At 41.8% G+C, this 19,944-nt stretch overlaps 1 protein-coding gene and 2 non-coding genes across 4 annotated transcripts in view; 1 reads left to right on the top strand and 2 right to left on the bottom strand.

Annotated features, from left to right (window-relative positions):
• Window positions 1-19,944, bottom strand: part of LOC133547135 (gastrula zinc finger protein XlCGF57.1-like) — a 176,620-nt gene that overhangs the window by 26,030 nt on the left and 130,646 nt on the right. The window lies entirely within an intron of this gene.
• trnay-gua (transfer RNA tyrosine (anticodon GUA)) lies at window positions 15,196-15,282 on the top strand. The gene is given in 2 exon segments: window positions 15,196-15,232; window positions 15,247-15,282. It is a non-coding gene; the product is annotated as a tRNA-Tyr (tRNA).
• Window positions 17,075-17,147, bottom strand: trnak-uuu (transfer RNA lysine (anticodon UUU)). Its single transcript has one exon. It is a non-coding gene; the product is annotated as a tRNA-Lys (tRNA).

The following is a 19,944-nucleotide window of genomic DNA, read 5'->3' as shown; positions in this document are numbered from 1 at the left end:
TAGCTGATAGATACGCAAAACAAGCAACCACTAAAATAGAAGTAAACATGGAGATTAAGCACAGTATAGAAGAAGTGAAGAGCATAATTAAGATAGAACACAATAAAAAATGGCAGGATAATTGGAATAAGGAAACAAAAGGTAGAGAGTTTTACAAAGTCCAGAGGAGAGTAGGTGTCATGAGAGGAGGAATAGAAATAGGAAGGAAGAAGACATTATTACTAGAACGAGATTAGGACATACATATCTAAATAGTTCACTAAAATTGATTGGAAACATAATACAGGACTGTGTGATTCTTGCCATCAGATAAAAAATAATGACCATGTTTTAATACAATTTAAGAAATACAATAGAGGAAGTGATCAATACTGGAAAGTAGGCTGGCGAAAGAAAATATTAGGTTAGCAGTGGGAGATATATTTGGATTTAATTCAGAACACATAGGATATAAAGCAATATAAACATATTTAAAAAAACACTGGGTTAAATAAAAGAAAATAGAGTAGGGATCCATCTCGGTCCACACTCCATTACAGTAGGTGGCGCTAATGCACACCACAAGGTTGCTTGCCAACCGCCATAAAAACATAAGAAAAAGGAGTGATGGGATCAGCAGTTATTTTGACTATACTGAATAACTAGAATCATTTCCTGAGATTGATTTGTTCAAAAAATTCGATCACCGAATCACTTCTGCAGCAGCAGTTCTGTGTGCAGGTCGGCGAATCAGGAGTCAGTCAGTAACAGCTTCCCCAGCGGCAGATCTCGGTGTGTGTCAGTTGGCGAACGACACAAGCCCTCGGCACCCAATGAACGACACAAGCCCTCGGCACCCAATGAACGACACAAGCCCTCGGCACCCAATGAACGACACAAGCCCTCAGCACACAACTAACCAAACAAGCCCTCGGCGCCCAATGAACGACACAAGCCCTCGGCGCCCAATGAACGACACAAGCCCTCAGCACACAACTAACCAAACAAGCCCTCGGCGCCCAATGAACGACACAAGCCCTCGGCGCCCAATGAACGACACAAGCCCTCGGCGCCCAATGAACGACACAAGCCCTCGGCGCCCAATGAACGACACAAGCCCTCAGCACACAACTAACCAAACAAGCCCTCGGCGCCCAATGAACGACACAAGCCCTCGGCGCCCAATGAACGACACAAGCCCTCGGCGCCCAATGAACGACACAAGCCCTCGGCGCCCAATGAACGACACAAGCCCTCAGCACACAACTAACCAAACAAGCCCTCGGCGCCCAATGAACGACACAAGCCCTCGGCGCCCAATGAAGGACACGAGCCCTCGGCGCCCAATGAACGACACGAGCCCTCGGCGCCCAATGAAGGACACGAGCCCTCGGCGCCCAATGAACGACACGAGCCCTCGGCGCCCAATGAACGACACGAGCCCTCGGCGCCCAATGAACGACACGAGCCCTCGGCGCCCAATGAACGACACGAGCCCTCGGCGCCCAATGAACGACACGAGCCCTCGGCGCCCAATGAACGACACAAGCCCTCGGCGCCCAATGAACGACACAAGCCCTCAGCACACAACTAACCAAACAAGCCCTCGGCGCCCAATGAACGACACAAGCCCTCGGCGCCCAATGAACGACACAAGCCCTCGGCGCCCAATGAACGACACAAGCCCTCGGCGCCCAATGAACGACACAAGCCCTCAGCACACAACTAACCAAACAAGCCCTCGGCGCCCAATGAACGACACAAGCCCTCGGCGCCCAATGAACGACACAAGCCCTCGGCGCCCAATGAACGACACAAGCCCTCGGCGCCCAATGAACGACACAAGCCCTCAGCACACAACTAACCAAACAAGCCCTCGGCGCCCAATGAACGACACAAGCCCTCGGCGCCCAATGAAGGACACGAGCCCTCGGCGCCCAATGAACGACACGAGCCCTCGGCGCCCAATGAAGGACACGAGCCCTCGGCGCCCAATGAACGACACGAGCCCTCGGCGCCCAATGAACGACACGAGCCCTCGGCGCCCAATGAACGACACGAGCCCTCGGCGCCCAATGAACGACACGAGCCCTCGGCGCCCAATGAACGACACGAGCCCTCGGCGCCCAATGAACGACACAAGCCCTCGGCGCCCAATGAACGACACAAGCCCTCGGCGCCCAATGAACGACACAAGCCCTCGGCGCCCAATGAACGACACAAGCCCTCGGCGCCCAATGAACGACACAAGCCCTCGGCGCCCAATGAACGACACAAGCCCTCGGCGCCCAATGAAGGACACAAGCCCTCGGCGCCCAATGAAGGACACAAGCCCTCGGCGCCCAATGAAGGACACAAGCCCTCGGCGCCCAATGAACGACACAAGCCCTCGGCGCCCAATGAACGACACAAGCCCTCGGCGCCCAATGAACGACACAAGCCCTCGGCGCCCAATGAAGGACACAAGCCCTCGGCGCCCAATGAAGGACACAAGCCCTCTGCGCCCAATGAAGGACACAAGCCCTCGGCGCCCAATGAAGGACACAAGCCCTCGGCGCCCAATGAAGGACACAAGCCCTCGGCACCCAATGAACGACACAAGCCCTCGGCACCCAATGAACGACACAAGCCCTCGGCACCCAATGAACGACACAAGCCCTCGGCACCCAATTAACGACACAAGCCCTCGGCACCCAATGAACGACACAAGCCCTCTGCACCCAATGAACGACACGAAGCCCTCGGCACCCAATGAACGACACAAGCCCTCGGCACCCAATGAAGGACACAAACCCTCGGCACCCAATGAACGACACAAGCCCTCGGCGCCCAATGAACGACTCGCACAGTGACTGAACGAGAGCCTCAATGTGACGTTCTCCTCCGCGACACAGTCAGTTCTCTGTGTCAGTAGGTCCGCAAATCCTGATTCTGAATAAGTGAGTGAGTGCGGCGCGAACGTGAGTCACGTCCTCAGCGACAACCAGTCAGTTCTTGTAGGTCCGTGAAGCGAGCCTGAATCATTCAGCTACGGTTCTGTGGGCCAGAGGGCGACAAACGTGAATCGCTCTATGCAAAAGCAAATATTAAATTAAGAAACCCTTAACAAATGCCAACATAAAAACTAAATGTTCTGTAGCCTACGTTTAAAAATATAACAAAGAAAATGTAAACTTAAATATGCAAACAAAAACAAAAATACCTTCAAAATAAAACAAATAAATTAAGAGGCAGAAATGCCAACATAAAAACTAAATGTTCTGTAGCCTACGTTTAAAAATATAACAAAGAAAATATCAACTTAAATGTGCAAACAAAAATAAAATAAAAGGCCACCTTAAATAAAACAAAACAAATATTAAACCAAGTGCCAGAAATGCCAACATAAAAACTAAAAATTCTGTAGCTTACATTAAAAAATATAAAAATGGAAATATTGCCTTCCGCCCGATTGTAGCTGAGATAGGCGCCAGCGCCCCCCGCGACCCCGAACGGGAATAAGCGGTAGAAATGGATGGATGGATGGATATCAACTTAAATATGCAATAAAAATGTTATGTGTTGAGATGATGGGGACGGGGCGCGTGTGTGTGTGTTTATTTTCACGTGGCTTGAGTCAACATTAGCCGTTAGCTTGGAGAATGAATGGAGAAGGGATGTCAATGGCATGAAACATATCTTGGAGAATGAATAGAGAAGGGATGCCAATGGCATGAAACATATCTTGGAGAATGAATGGAGAAGGGATGCCAATGGCATGAAACATATCTTGGAGAATGAATGGAGAAGGGATGTCAATGGCATGAAACATATCTTGGAGAATGAATAGAGAAGGGATCCCAATGGCATGAAACATATCTTGGAGAATGAATGGAGAAGGGATGCCAATGGCATGAAACATATCTTGGAGAATGAATGGAGAAGGGATGTCAATGGCATGAAACATATCTTGGAGAATGAATGGAGAAGGGATGCCAATGGCATGAAACATATCTTGGAGAATGAATGGAGAAGGGATGTCAATGGCATGAAACATATCTTGGAGAATGAATGGAGAAGGGATGCCAATGGCATGAAACATATCTTGGAGAATGAATGGAGAAGGGATGTCAATGGCATGAAACATATCTTGGAGAATGAATGGAGAAGGGATGCCAATGGCATGAAACATATCTTGGAGAATGAATAGAGAAGGGATGCCAATGGCATGAAACATATCTTGGAGAATGAATGGAGAAGGGATGCCAATGGCATGAAACATATCTTGGAGAATGAATGGATAAGGGATGCCAATGGCATGAAACATATCTTGGAGAATGAATGGAGAAGGGATGTCAATGGCATGAAACATATCTTGGAGAATGAATGGAGAAGGGATGTCAATGGCATGAAACATAGCTTGGAGAATGAATGGAGAAGGGATGCCAATGGCATGAAACATATTTTGGAGAATGAATGGAGAAGGGATGCCAATGGCATGAAACATATCTTGGAGAATGAATGGAGAAGGGATGCCAATGGCATGAAACATATCTTGGAGAATGAATGGAGAAGGGATGCCAATGGCACGAAACATATCTTGGAGAATGAATGTAGAAGGGATGTCAATGGCATGAAACATATCTTGGAGAATGAATGGAGAAGGGATGTCAATGGCATGAAACATATCTTGGAGAATGAATGGAGAAGGGATGTCAATGGCATGAAACATATCTTGGAGAATGAATGGAGAAGGGATGCCAATGGCATGAAACATATCTTGGAGAATGAATAGAGAAGGGATGCCAATGGCATGAAACATATCTTGGAGAATGAATGGAGAAGGGATGCCAATGGCATGAAACATAGCTTGGAGAATGAATGGAGAAGGGATGCCAATGGCATGAAACATATCTTGGAGAATGAATAGAGAAGGGATGCCAATGGCATGAAACATATCTTGGAGAATGAATGGAGAAGGGATGCCAATGGCATGAAACATATCTTGGAGAATGAATGGAGAAGGGATGCCAATGGCATGAAACATATCTTGGAGAATGAATGGAGAAGGGATGCCAATGGCATGAAACATATCTTGGAGAATGAATGGAGAAGGGATGCCAATGGCACGAAACATATCTTGGAGAATGAATGGAGAAGGGATGTCAATGGCATGAAACATCTTGGAGAATGAATGGAGAAGGGATGCCAATGGCACGAAACATATCTTGGAGAATGAATGGAGAAGGGATGTCAATGGCATGAAACATCTTGGAGAATGAATGGAGAAGGGATGCCAATGGCATGAAACATATCTTGGAGAATGAATGGAGAAGGGATGTCAATGGCATGAAACATATCTTGGAGAATGAATGGAGAAGGGATGCCAATGGCATGAAACATATCTTGGAGAATGAATGGAGAAGGGATGTCAATGGCATGAAACATATTCCCGCGACGGGAGGACAATCACTCGCGGCATTTGGGCAAGCAGAGCAGAGAGCGAGAGAGTTGTCGTTCACTGAGTGATTCATGTCGTTAATCCGCGGTGAACGAATCGTTCGCTCAGTCCCTCCCCCGCCCCCATGACGAGTAGCTGGCTGCGTCGTTCGCCGACGTCGAGGGTTCAGTGAGTCACAGAATGCGGCAGTTCCACTCATACTGTACTGTACTGTGCAAACTACTAATAAAAGTATCAATCAATCAATCAATCAAAACCGGCACGGTCGCAGCGGAGCTCAACTGAACTGAGAAAAGAACGAATCAGTTCATGAAGTGATTCGGTTCAGTACGTCCACTCAAAAGATTCGTTCGTTTGAAGGAATCGTTCGTGAACGACACAACACTAGAAGGCGGCCGAACAGAGCAATTCGAAGGAGAAAGACGTGAGCCATACGCTAATAAGTCAGTCTTACTATTTGTTATCAAGTGTGAAATATTTACTTCGTATAAAATACATATTTGATTCTTGATTTAAGGATAAAGTGGTCTCGATGCGCTAGAAGCACTGTGCCGCTTCTTGTGCTATCTTTGCTTGTTAGTTAGCTTAGCTCGCTAGTTAGCTTAGCTTGTTAGCTGCTAACAGAAGACACAGAAGTTATCAACACATCGCTAAGTAGAGATCAAGTGTGAGAGTAAAGTGTTGTGATTGTGTGAAAATGTCTACATTACAAATGTTGAGAGCGTTGGTGGATCAGCGACTAACTGCTGCTGTTGAAGAAATATTTGTAGTGTTAGAAAGAACGATAACAGAATACGAGGCGGAACTTTCTAGAACAAAAGAGGAGAACAATCAACTACTGGACGCTGTTTTCAAGAAACATCAAGTTGTGTCACACAGAACAGGTTTGTTGACTTCTTACTCTTACATCTTTACTAACTTTATATTTGATTAATAACAGGAAAAATGCATTTGGAATATATAATATAATCACGATGAGCAGTGGAACTGTGTCTTCTTCCATCACACCTTCAACCATCCTCCATTGCAGCAAATACATTACATTTCCTACAGGTATTATTATCACTGAAGGACTGTAGAACATGGCTAAACATGTTACACACAAAGGACGGACAAGCTAATAGTTAAGCTAGCCGCTAAAGTAGCTTGAAACAAGAATAAATACGTGCTTAGTCATTTTTCCCGTACAACATGAATTGGCTGTTTTTCAAACTTCCACCATTTCCACTTTTTTCAAGTGACTCAAATCATTCCATCTTCTACATGTTTCACTAAACCTTGACGTTCAAACTATCATTTTTCCAAGTTAAGATTTTTTCGCAGAATGCCCAAAATTCCCGTTTTTTCAAACCCTTTTTTCACCCTTTTTTGTGTCGACCACATTTTTCAACCCACTTCAACCGTTCCACCAGCAAATCATTCCTCTTAATGATGACAAAACACAAATATGTTTTTTTCTCTGGAAAAATTCCTGGTTTTCCCAAAAATCCGGGAATTCCATAATACTATTTCTCAACAATAAAATGTTACTACTTCAACATTTCTCGACTGATTTGAAAAATTCCAACATCAACCATCCACTCATTCAGAATATTCACATATTTTAGCATTTTCTACAAACCCCGTTTCCATATGAGTTGTTAAATTGTCTTAAATGTAAATATAAACAGAATACAATGATTTACAAATCCTTTTCAACCCATATTCAATTGAATGCACTACAAAGACAAGATATTTGATGTTCAAACTCATAATTTTTTTTTTTTTTAATAATAATTAACTTAGAATTTCATGGATGCAAAAAATGCTAAAGTAGTTGGGAAAGGGCATGTTCACCACTGTGTTACAAACCCCAATTCCATATGAGTTGGGAAATTGTCCATCCATCCATTTTCTACAGCTTATTCCCTTTTTGGGGTTGCGGGGGGCGCTAGCGCCTATCTCAGCTACAATCGGGCGGAAAGCAGGGTATACCCTGGACAAGTCGCCACCTCATCGCAGGGCCGACACAGACAGACAGACAACATTCACACTCACATTCACACACTAGGGACCATTTAGTGTTGCCAATCAACCTATCCCCAGGTGCATGTCTTTGGAAGTGGGAGGGGCTTATCCCCAGGTGCATGTCTTTGGAAGTGGGAGGGGCCTATCCCCAGGTGCATGTCTTTGGAAGTGGGAGGAAGCCGGAGTACCCGGAGGGAACCCACGCATTCACGTGGAGAACATGCATACTCCACACAGAAAGATCTCGAGCCTGGGATTGAACCCAGGACTGCAGGAACTTCGTACTGTGAGGCAGACGCACTAACCCCTCTTCCACCGTGACGCCGTTGGGAAATTGTGTTAGATGTAAATATAAACAGAATACAATGATTTGCAAATCCTTTTCAACCCATATTCAGTTGAATATGCTACAAAGACAAGATGTTTGATGTTCAAAATCATAAACTTTATATTTATAGATCGAGATACAAATGTTTTCTCCCACATCGGTAATAAATAGTTTTTATTATCCAGATGAACAATATAATGAAATAGAATAATATAGTAAAAAGAGAATACAATGATTTGCTAATTATTTTCAACCCATATTCAATTGAATAGACTGCAAAGACAACATATTTTATGTTCACAGTGAGAAACTTATTTTTTTTTTTGCAAATAATAATTAACTTAGAATTTCATGGCTGCAACACGTGCCAAAGTAGTTGGGAAAGGGCATGTTCACCACTGTGTTTCATCACATTTTCTTTTAACAACACTCAATAAACGTTTGGGAACTGAGGAAACTAATTGTTGAAACTTTGAAAGTGGAATTCTTTCCCATTCTTGTTTTATGTAGAGCTTCAGTCCTTCAACAGTCCGAGGTCTCCGCTGTCGTATTTTACGCTTCATAATGTGTCACACATTTTCCATGGGAGACAGGTCTGGACTGCAGGCGGGCCAGGAAAGTACCCGCACTCTTTTACTCCGAAGCCACGCTGTTGTAACACGTGGCTTGGCATTGTCTTGCTGAAATAAGCAGGGGCGTCCATGATAATGTTGCTTGGATGACAACATATGTTGCTCCAAAACCTGTATGGACCATTCGGCATTAATGGTGCCTTCACAGATGTGTAAGTTACCCATGCCTTGGGCACTAATACACCCCCATACCATCACACATGTGTAAGTTACCCATGTCTTGGGCACTAATACACCCCCATACCATCACAGATGTGTAAGTTACCCATGCCTTGGGCACTAATACACCCCCATACCATCACACATGTGTAAGTTACCCATGCCTTGGGCACTAATACACCCTCATACCATCACACATGTGTAAGTTACCCATGCATTGGGCAGTAATACACCCCCATACCATCACACATGCTGCCTTTTGAACTTTGCGCATGTAACAATCCGGATGGTTCTTTTCCTCTTTGTTCTAGAGGACACCACGTGCACAGTTTCCAAATATAATTTGAAATGTGGACTCGTCAGACCACAGAACACTTTTCCACTTTGCATCAGTCCATCTTAGATGAGCTCGGGCCCAGCGAAGCCAGCGGCGTTCCTTGGTGTTGTTGATAATGGGTTTGGCTTTGCATAGTAGAGTTTTAACTTGCACTTACAGATGTAGCGACCAACTGTAGTTACTTACAGTGGTTTTATGAAGTGTTCCTATGCCCATGTGGTGATATCCTTTACTCACTGATGTTGGTTTTTGATGCAGTACTGCCTGAGGGATCAAAAGTCTGTAATATCATCGCTTACGTGCAGTGATTTCTCCAGATTTTCTGAACCTTTTGATGATTTTACGGACCAAAGATGGTAAAATCCCTGAATTCCTTGCAATAGGTTGTTGATAAATGTTGTTCTAAAACTGTTCAACAATTTGCTTACAAAGTGGTGACCCTCACCCCATCCTTGTTTGTGAATTACTTAGCATTTTACGGAAGGTGCTTTTATACCCAATCATGGCACCCACTTGTTCCCAATTAGCCTGCACACCTGTGGGATGTTCCAAATAAGTGTTTGATGAGCATTCCTCAACTTTATCAGTATTTATTGCCACCTTTCCCAACTTCTTGGTCACATGTTGCTGGCATCAAATTCTAAAGTTAATGATTATTTGCAAAAAAAAATGTTTATCAGTTTGAACATCAAATATGTTGTCTTTGTAGCATATTCAACTGAATATGGGTTGAAAAGGATTTGCAAATCATTGTATTCTGTTTATATTTACATCTAACATAATTTCCCAACTCATATGGAAACGAGGTTTGTAAAAGAATTCCGCTTTTCCCAAAATTCCCAAATTTTCCTGAAATTCTGATTGAAAATAATGGTACATTTTTCAAAGTTCCACAACCCTAACATTTTTCATCTGATTCACACCTTTCCAACCTCAAACTGTTCAGCCTATTCGGTAATCACGGGCTTTCCCTTGACCAATTCCAAAAATTCCCAGAAATACACGTTTTCCGTGACATTTTTCCCCATTCAAAATGAATGAGCCATTTTTCAAAATGCCACCATTTCCACATTTTTACACCGATTCAAACATATTCCACATCAACATATTCCTCTAATTCTGGAAATTGAAATTACAACATTTTTCAACCCACTTCCACAGTTCCACCGTCAAATCATTCCTTTCCATCGGGACAGAAAACAAATTTGTTTTTTGAATTGAAAAAAATCCTGGTGTTCCCAAAATTCACGGAATTCCATAAAACCATTTCTCAATTAAGTATGTTACGACTTCAACATTTCTCAACTGATTTGAATAATTCCAACACCAACCATTTCAACTCATTCAGAACATTCACATTTTATAGCATTTCCCAAAAAATTCCCGCTTTCCCCAAAAATTCCATGAAATTCCCATCGAAAGGAATAAAATGAAAGTTCCACAACTCCCACATTTTTCATCTGATTCAAACCGTTCCAACTTCAAAATATTCAGTGTGTTCAAGAATTGTGTGCTCCCTTTCAACACTTATTGAAAGAAATTCCCGGATTTTCTGGAATTCCCCGTTTTTAGGGACATTTTCCCCATTCAAAATTAATTATCCATGTTTCAAATTTCCACAATTCCCACATGTTTCAAACCATTCCACCTTCAACACATTCAATTCATCCTGGAAATTCAAACAACCAGTTTTCCACATTCAACAAATTTCCAGGAATTCTCATATTTTTCTAACCTTATTTCCAACCTTCTTTAGTGCAATGACTCCTTTCACATTGTTCAACCCATTTCAACCGGTCCACTGTCAAAACATTCCTCTGAGTCAGGACAAAAAAAGCATGTTGGTTTAAGAACTTAAAAAAAATCACGGTTTTCCCAAAATTCAAACTCTACAAAATCAAATCGTTCCAACATTCAAACTATTCTTACATTCATACTACATTCTGTCAACCTTTCAGTTCAACTTCAGCATTGGAGCATTCACACACAATTCTTTCAGGAATTGCTTCATCTACTTATTAGTATTATTTTACTTAAATGTAGCTTACCACATTGAAAGCGTGGACTGTATGAATGGTGCCTTTCCAGTTCTCACACTAATGCAATTTGAGTGTCTAGAAACGCACTAAATTAATATTTTTTTATAATTATGATTAATAATAATAATAATGATGGATTAGATTTATATCGCGCTTTTCTATTGTTAGATACTCAAAGCGCTCACAGAGAAGTGGGAATCCATCATTCATTCACACAAGGTGGTGGTAAGCTACATCTGTAGCCACAGCTGCCCTGGGGTAGACTGACGGAAGCGTGGCTGCCAGTTTGCGCCTACGGCCCCTCTGACCACCACCAATCATTCATTCATTCATCATTCATTCACTGGTGTGCGTGGCACCAGGGGCAAGGGTGAAGTGTCTTGCCCAAGGACACAACGGCAGTGATTTGGATGTCAATAGGTGGGAAGCGAACCGGCAACCCTCAGGTTTCTGGCATAGCCGCTCTACCCACTACGCCATGCCGCCCCGGAATAAGGTAATCAAGTTATATTTTGAAGGAGGTCAGTAATCTGATTACTTCTTCCCAGTTTAACTGTGGCGTCACTATCTGAATGAAAGCAAAACAGATGTCATTGTTTTTGGCCAACATGTTGATTGTGCTCAAGTGGTTTTTAGAGCAGACATGTCTCTAAAGAGGAATGTGAAAATGACAGTAATTATTGTCCACCAGCAGGGGGAGCTCATCACTAGTACTACTGCGTGGAGGCTGGCATGTGGTACATTATTTCCTGTGTGTGTATGACTTATTCAGAGGGACAACAGCACACTAGTATGGATTGCAGGAATTAATTGGAGGATGTTTTTATATGAATAAGGTGGATTGGATGTTAGCCTGGGAAGGCATTCCCCTGGAGGTCTTCTTCATGTGTCAGCTGGAAGTACTCTGACTGCTGTGAGGGGAAACTGATGAGATTGTGAGATCATATGTTGGTGCAGGACAATGTCTCATGTGACTGAGCAAAGCTGGACTTTTATCAAGAATGTTTGTTTTCACCTGTCTCACAGACCTAAAAGAAGAGCATCTTCCCTATGAGCAGGAGGAGGAACCACAGTCCCCCAACGTACATGAGGAAGACGAGACGCCGCAGACCCGTAATGTTAAACTGGCCCTTCACATTAAAAAGGGAGAGGAGGACTCACTGACCCCTTACTTCAAAGAGGAAGAGGAGGACCAAGAGCCGCCGCAGATTAAAGAGGAAGAGGAGGAAAAGGGCATCAGTCAGCCTAAATGGTTGGAGGAGTTCCCAGTGACTGGTGTCCCTGTGAAGAGTGAAGATGATGAGGTGAAAGGTGAAAGTGAGGAGAGGGGAGGGGGGGAGCCTCCAAGCAGCAGCTCAACACAACACATGACAACAGAAGCTGATGGAGACCACTGTGGAGGATCACAAGCAGACAAGCTCTTAGCTCCACTATCAGATAGTGAGGACACAACGTCACACTCTCCTGACACTGATGATGAAGACTCTAAAGATGATAAGACATGTCACACTGACAACACTCACTTCACATCTTCTCACTCTCACAAAACCTTTAAATACCATTGTAGTCTGAAATCACACATGAGAACACACACTGGAGAAAAAACCTTTATCTGTTCACTCTGTGGTAAAGGTTTTGCACAAAGTTCAAGTTTGGTAAAACACATGAGAACACACACTGGTGAAAAACATTTCTCTTGTTCAACCTGTGGTAAAGGTTTTAGAGAAAGTCAGAGTTTGAAAAGACACATGAGAACACACACTGGAGAAAAAACTTTTTCCTGTTCAAACTGTGGTAAATGTTTTACACAAAGTCAATATTTGAAAGTACACAAGAGAACACACACTGGGGAAAAACCACATTCCTGTTGAATCTGCAACAGAAGCTTTTGTTGACAATCAAAGCTTGTAGCACACATGAGAAGACACCCAGGAGAGAAAGTGTTGAGTTGCAGTGTGTGTGGTGAAAGATTGTCTTCTAAGTACCAGTGTAAGAAACACAAGTGTGCTGGTGAGAACAGCAGCAGCAAATGAAACTGCAGGATTTGAAATAAACTGTCCAGACTTTCATTTTGACTTTCTAACAACTTTATGATTCATTTGTTGGGTCTCTATAATCTATTTTATTCATTATCGTTATTACTCTGTATTATAGTGATTGTGTTGTGATTGTTTTATATGTATGTCCCCAGACCTTTATGCAATATACAAGTGAGAGAAAATGGCAGATTTGTTTTTTGTTTTTGTGAAAGGATTTTGTTTTTACAAACTTACATTTGTGGATACATCAAATAAATCCAGTATTGTGTTCTAAACATTTTTTTATGTATTTTTTTCTTTTTTCAACATCCCCAAAACAACATCAATATCAGTCAAAGTTTGGAGTGTCAGGCAAAAGCCAATATTGTACATCATCCCACAGAGATTTACTTTGCATACATTCTTAAAATAAACTGTTTATTGTGTTTCCCAATCACAGAACCAACAAGTGCTGTCTTCAATTGCAAAATAACATCCATAATATAATTTTAAGTGGTCAATTCCATCCTTTTTTAAATTTAGATTAACTCTTTTATCTCAGAAAGAATGGAAACTTTTAAGTATTTTTTTGTTTCAGAGAAAATAATAATAAGAAGAAATAGAAAACAATTAAAAAAGATGCAGTAACTAGAATATTTTAAATAAAAGCCTATTTAAATTTTGTAATATTTCTTATTTGCAGGTCATACTTAATTCAATCTTGAAATATTAAAATATTTTTATCAGTCAATAAGTGCATCAGTGACCAAATGCCTTTTTCAAACCATTGCTGTACAAAGATGGATTTGTTTCTCATTTTAATATAAGAACAATTCCATAGTGGAGTATTGTGTGTGATGAAGTTGTGTTTGTAAATTAGTTTCCAGTACAACAACACTTGCTGGTAGGGATGGGTACTGTTCACTTCTAATTCCATGTTTTATGTGTTATATATGTCAATATATTGTGTGTTTGTATTTTGCCAACATGGTAGAATCACATGATAGGCAGGTTGTATTATGTTTTTCTGTCACCTTGAGGAAATGGCATAAAGAGGAAGATGACAATATAATGTCACTTGGACAATGATGTACAGAACAGAGGAGATTTAGTTCATTTCTATTTTTGGTTATAGGTGATTCTTTTTTTTATTATTTCAAAAACCTCTCCCTTATCCAGCGATGGATTTCTGGTAGCTGCTTGAAAGGAGATGGAAGGGGACAGTGAGCTGATGTATGAGGAAGGTATGGACATGGATAGGACTAGAGGGGAGAGAAGGTCATGAAGGTAAGTCGAGTGCTAAAAGAGTAGAAAAGAGTAAAAAGATTATAGTGGTGTCAGGTTCAAACACTGATGCGTCTATTAAACAGACGAGAAGGAAGAAATCATGCACAGACAGAGTTACATTTTGCTCAATTGAGGAGAGATGTGTTTTGGGCTGTACTCTAGTTACAGATCCAAACTACGTTCTAAAAGTCCAGCCCACGTGCTGCCTCTATTTATTTGGGAGGTCCCTGGTTACATCACTGAGGCTGTCGCTGAGGGAAGGGGGTCATCTTCACAGCTCCAGCTAGACACAATATATAATTATACATAAATGCAAATGTGCTGACAGTCGTGATATCACCTTGTCTCTGTTCTGTCTACGTCACGGTACTCGATGTTCGGTCTTGGCAGTCAGCAGGCCGGTTCTGGAAACAAACACTGATAAGAGACTTGCTTGCAATCTTGTGGATTGCCAGCTTTGCACAGACAAAGAAAAAATAATGTCAGCACACTTGATAATAACCATAGCAACAGCCTTTAAGCATAAGAGTTGTGTGATAATATACCGTAGTTCCTTGAATAGGCGCCGGGGCGCTAATTAATTTAAAACCTCTTCTCACTCCTGCGCTTAATCAAGGCATGCGGTAAAAGTAAGCAGGAGCTAATCATTTTAAAACCTCTTCTCACCCGTGCGCTTACCAGTGGCATGCAGTAAAAAACTGACTGTGATTAAAAAATAAATAAATAAAAATTTATTCTGTGGCCGCGGCCCGGTGGTTGGGGACCACTGCTCTACAAGGTTTCTCATTGTCATCCCATTGGGTTGAGTTTGTTCTTGCCCTGATGTGGGATCTGAGCCGAGGATGTCATTGTGGCTTGTGCAGCCCTTTGAGACACTTGTGATTTAGGGCTATAGAAGTCAACTTTGATTGATTAATTGCTTGATAATAATGTGACTCAAAAATCAGAATTAGTATTGTTTGATCCTAACCTTCGATAGCTCAGTTGGTAGAGCGGAGGACTGTAGTTGCTCATGCTGAAATCCTTAGGTCGCTGGTTCAAATCCGGCTCGAAGGATCACCCGTTATGCTTCTTTTTTTTAAATTAAATCAATACAAACAACACAAGATATACTTACAATTAGTGCACCAACCCAAAAACTGTCCCTCCCTCATTCTCACTCATTCATACATTACATTTCTGTGTGACGTGGTTCAAATAAGAATCCAAATAATGTCTTACATCCTGAGGATGTAAACTGTGTGTTGTTTTGGCGTAAGATATTTACGAAACACAACCTGTCCTACAGTAAGATGTTTCTTTCTGTAGGGATAGTGATGCAATGGATTATGTGTCTCACTACGGACTAGAAGATTCTAGGTTCAACTCCTGGCCAGCGTGCTGTTGTTTGTTAACTCAACTGAAACAATATTCTGTGTGATTTTTGGAGGGAGTTTACTTTGCTTTGGCTTTTCTAAATCTACAAACTGAAAAATTTGTTGTTTTTCTCTTTATTATTGTGAATGTATAACTGGTATTTGTATCTGTTCTTATACTCGGGGCATTCAATCAGAATAAAGTGGGTGAGGAAAAAGGTGAGCACAACAATATAAATGTGACTATTTTACATCTTAGCAGTTGTTCTTTACACCACAATGGAGTAAAACCTAAATATTTCCCCAGAACATCAAGTATTAGCACACTGATTGAGATTCTCTTCCATGATGTCGTTCAAACAGAATGTGGCTTGAGCAGATGGTTTAACATTAGACATCAGGAGAGCAAACACATTATCAATCAAGAGGAGTAGGAACAGCCGTGATGGTATAGTGGTTAGTACTCTGTGTTGTGGTCACAGCAACCCTGGTTCAATTCCGGGTCATGACGCTTAAACTGCTTTTCTTTTCAGCATTTTTCATCTATACTTGAAGACTTATTTATTAGCCTGCTAAGAACTTTTGAAAATTTCTGAAAAATCTGCCAAATGTTTGCAATAATCATAACATTCTCGGTAGTAAAACATTCTTCAGAAGCATTTTGGTGCATTTTTTAGAGAGCCTGAAATGCTCAGTCATGGAGCGTAAGACATTCTTTTTGAGCTTCCGGGATTCAAGTACCTGTTCTGCTGACCAATACTAGGCTTTGAGACCCCTTGGAAAGACCTCCTTCCACCCCTCAAAAGTCACGAATAAGTAAACCCAAGAAGGTGTTGTATAGCTGAAATAGCTCAGTTGGGAGAGCATCAGACTGAAGATCCAATGCTCCGTGGATCGATCCTGGGTTTCAGCATAAATATGTGTGCTTCTAAAATGGTAGCTATTGTTAAAAAGCCTCCTGTGGCTCTTACAATACTGAAATGGTCTACCTGGCCTGCCAGCCTTGCTGGTGGACTCCGAGTATCAGTTGTTACAAACATTTCCTCCATTTTTAATTTGGACAAGCGTTACGTGGTTTAACGGTCTTTGACTGAGCCTTCCATCGGGCTGTTTCAAACACAAATTTGTTGCCTTAGGGGTTTGTCTTGGACTGTATAACTTGAAACTGAGAGTAATAAAGCTGAGCTCAGTGTGAGGTGAAGGTGCATCTAACACACCTACAGCAAAATATTAACCACAACTTTTTCATACAGATACACTGTCTAACATTTTGTGTTTAAGGTATTGTGGTTAAACCTTCAGATGATCACACTAACGCTCTCCCACCTGAACTAAAGTGGATGTGAGGGATGTTTTTGAATATCAGTTTTTCAAATTAAATTGAGAAAAAACAATAATTTTTGAAAACTATTTAAATTAAATATAGATTCGAAGGACTGCTGCAGGGGGGCAAAGGGACATTTTTTGAGAAATGTATGGTGGTCAGCATCAGCCACTTAAACAGGGACTTGAACCCTGGACCCTCAGATTAAAAGTCTGATGCTCTGCCGACTGAGCTACCCAGGACCTTGTCAACACTGATATGTCCAACATCTGAGATAACATCCATATTGGCAATCTCAGGTGAAAGTGAATTAGTCAGCATGTTCAGTGACAAGCTGGGAACTGTCAAAGTTCAAACTCCCCAAGTGCTTGAACCCAAAGCTCATTTTTTGACAGATAAACCAGTTTTACATCGTCATCAACAAAGAAGGTTTTGACCAAAAAAGAAGCTCCTCTCCCAAAATTGCCAACTCTGAGCTGGATTTAACTTGGATGCTCCCTAGAGTTTTGCCAGAAGCATTTTGTTTTAATTTTTAGTGGAGGTTAGCTGCAACAGGTAGAGCTGGTGAAGGCCCAGGCTGCAACAAATAGAAGGTCACTAGATTTTAAAGTCCAACATAAGCAGTCAGTAAAGCCCTGTTTTGGTAGTAAGCCTCATGTAAACTGTGTGTTCCTTTGGCCTAAGATGTTTACAATATACAACCTGTACGAAATTACAGGGCACGGAGCTAGTGGTGCAATGGATAACATGTCTGACTACGGATCAGAAAATTCTAGGTTCAACTCCTGGCTAGCTCGTTGTATTTTGTTAATTGAACTGAAACAAAATTCAGTGCAATTTCTTCGGGAGTGTTTTTTTGCATTTAAAATAAATATCTACTAACTGGAACATGCATTTTTTTTCTTTTTTATTATTGTGAATATACAACTGGTAGTTGTATCTGTTGGTATACTCGGGACATTCAATCAGAACAAAGTGGGTGAGGAAAAATGTGAAACAAAACAAATCTTGCCTAAGCACGCCTTCCTCTTGTTAGAGTAAAACTTGTTGGGGCTTCGTCATGTTGAGAGACACTTTTTGTGCCGTCTCACCCGGGCCGGGAGCAGGAACACAATTTGAGGAGGCAGGAGTTGAGTCAAGTAGAAGTATTTTATTGAACGCAGTCTGCAGAGAGTGGAGATCGTATAGTACACTTGAACAGTAGTACCAGTAAAACCCAAAGCGATCTGTCTGAGAGTTTGTTGTACAGCAGCTTATATACACTGTGCCAGTAGTTATCTGATTGGTCAGTCTACTGACTGACGTCTGTTGCTATGTGTCTCGTGTCTAGGAATAATTATGCTGAACTACTCTTGGTTTCCTGTTATGCTCGTTGTTGCTCAAGTATCTGTTTCCTGTATGTGCAGTGTTTGGCACACTGAGTCAAATTGAGGTCAGGACGTTTCCTGTTTTGTTTGGTCCACTCTGTACTCTCAGAAATGAGGCCTTGTACACAAAATTGAGGTCAGGACGTTTCCTGTTTTGTTTGGTACACTCTGAACTCTCAGAGTGTACCTAACTATACGAATGCGCATATTGCCCGTCCCCTTAAAAGGGGTCGGGGGGTCGCACTAATATACAACGAAAACTTTAACTTTAGTCCTAAATTAAATAATAAATATAAATCGTTTGATTTGCTTTCTATGAAGTCTGCCACACCTCTGCCTCTCTGCCTGGCCGTTATCTACCGCCCCCCAGGGCCCTATTCGGACTTTATTAGTGAATTCTCAGAGTTTGTTGCTGATTTAGTGACACACGCCGATAATATAAATATAATGGGGGACTTTAATATCCATATGAATACCCCATTGGACCCACCGTGCGTGGCGCTCCAGACTATAATTGATAGCTGTGGTCTTACACAAATAATAAATGAACCGACGCATCGCAGCGGTAATACGATAGACCTAGTGCTTGTCAGAGGTATCACCATTTCCAAAGTTATGATACTCCCGTATACTAAAGTAATGTCCGATCATTACCTTATAAAATTCGAAGTTCAGACTCATGTTCGGCAAGCTAATAATAATAAAAACTGCTATAGCAGCCGCAACATTAATGCTGCCACAACGACGACTCTTGCTGACCTACTGCCCTCGGTAATGGCACCGTTCCCAAAGTATGTGGGCTCTATTGATAACCTCACTAACAACTTTAACAACGCCCTGCGCGAAACCATTGATAACATAGCACCGCTGAAGTTAAAAAAGGCTCCAAAAAGGCGTACGCCATGGTTTACTGAAGAAACTAGAGCTCAGAAATTATTATGTAGAAAGCTGGAACGCAAATGGCGCACGACTAAACTTGAGGTGCACCATCAAGCATGGAGTGATGGTTTAATAACTTATAAACGCATGCTTACCTTAGCTAAAACTAATTATTACTCAAATCTCATCCGCATTAATAAAAACGATCCAAAATTTTTGTTTAGTACAGTAGCATCGCTAACCCAACAAGGGACTCCTTCCAGTAGCTCCACCCATTCGGCAGATGACTTTATGAAGTTCTTTAATAAGAAAATTGAACTTATTAGAAAGGAGATTAAAGACAATGCGTCTCAGCTACAACGGGGTTATAGTAACACTGACACGACTGTATATACGGCGGATACTGCAAATATCCAAAATAGTTTCTCTCGTTTTGATGAAATAACACTAGAAGAATTGTTACAACATGTAAATGGAATAAAACAAACAACATGTTTACTTGACCCACTTCCTGGGAAACTTATCAAGGAGCTTTTTGTATTATTAGGTCCATCAGTGCTAAATATTATAAACTTATCACTTTCCTCGGGCACTGTTCCCCTAGCATTCAAAAAAGCGGTTATTCATCCTCTCCTTAAAAGACCTAACCTCAATCCTGACCTCATGGTAAACTACCGACCGGTGTCTCACCTTCCCTTTATTTCGAAAATCCTCGAAAAAATTGTTGCAGAGCAGCTAAATGAACACTTAGCTTTTAAAAATCTATGTGAAACCTTTCACGGCAAATCACTCG

The sequence above is a fragment of the Nerophis ophidion genome, unplaced genomic scaffold (assembly GCF_033978795.1).
Source record: "Nerophis ophidion isolate RoL-2023_Sa unplaced genomic scaffold, RoL_Noph_v1.0 HiC_scaffold_67, whole genome shotgun sequence".
NCBI classification, from domain to species: domain Eukaryota; kingdom Metazoa; phylum Chordata; class Actinopteri; order Syngnathiformes; family Syngnathidae; genus Nerophis; species Nerophis ophidion.
This window is presented reverse-complemented; position numbering and strand designations above follow the sequence as displayed.